This window comes from Anneissia japonica, unplaced genomic scaffold, assembly GCF_011630105.1.
Source record: "Anneissia japonica isolate Jap-2015-1 unplaced genomic scaffold, ASM1163010v1 scaffold7370_len818893_cov191, whole genome shotgun sequence".
Taxonomy (NCBI): Eukaryota; Metazoa; Echinodermata; class Crinoidea; order Comatulida; family Comatulidae; genus Anneissia; species Anneissia japonica.
This window is the reverse complement of record NW_022687459.1, coordinates 792,427-793,142: the sequence shown is the minus strand read 5'-3', so window position 1 is coordinate 793,142 and position 716 is coordinate 792,427.

The following is a 716-nucleotide window of genomic DNA, read 5'->3' as shown; positions in this document are numbered from 1 at the left end:
AATACTCTCCCCGCCCAATCGCCCCAAAAGTAATTAAGATCACCTAAAATTACCTTATTCTGTGAGCAGCGCCCCCCACCTAATCATCAAGCCCCTCACGTGACCTTCACCACGCCCATAAGCCCACGCCTATCAAATGCTTTTGATTTTTGTGTCAATTTAGTTTTAATTTGTTGTTCATTGGAAATTTCATTCGTTTCAGCATTGTGCTAATGACTGTTTTTGTCATTTTTTTTTATACCAAAATAAAATAAATAAATAAATCAATCAATCAATCAATAAAGACTACGAATAATCATTATTATCAATCATATGAGTATCTTTCCTATATGAGAATCGAATAATTATCATTCTTATTACTCGCCTGTGGAGTAAGCGAACTCCTATCAATAGCAATGACCATAATAATATCATATAACGCCAAATATGTACATATCACAGTAGTTATTTGTCACATAAAACGTGATAGAGTGCGGGCAGAACTTTAAGTGTAACTGCGATCGCACAATAGGCCAAGGCCTAGTATTATGTGCTGCAATATTATAACTCACATTTTGTCATGCGGTCTGCATTAGGGTGATGACTGTTTTCTATTAACAATAATTGGATGAAATAAACATAGCAAATATTATATATACGTTCAAAATGCATTTGTATTTATTTATAGCATTCCCGAAAGAGTTTACCTCTATTATACCATTATATATATATATATA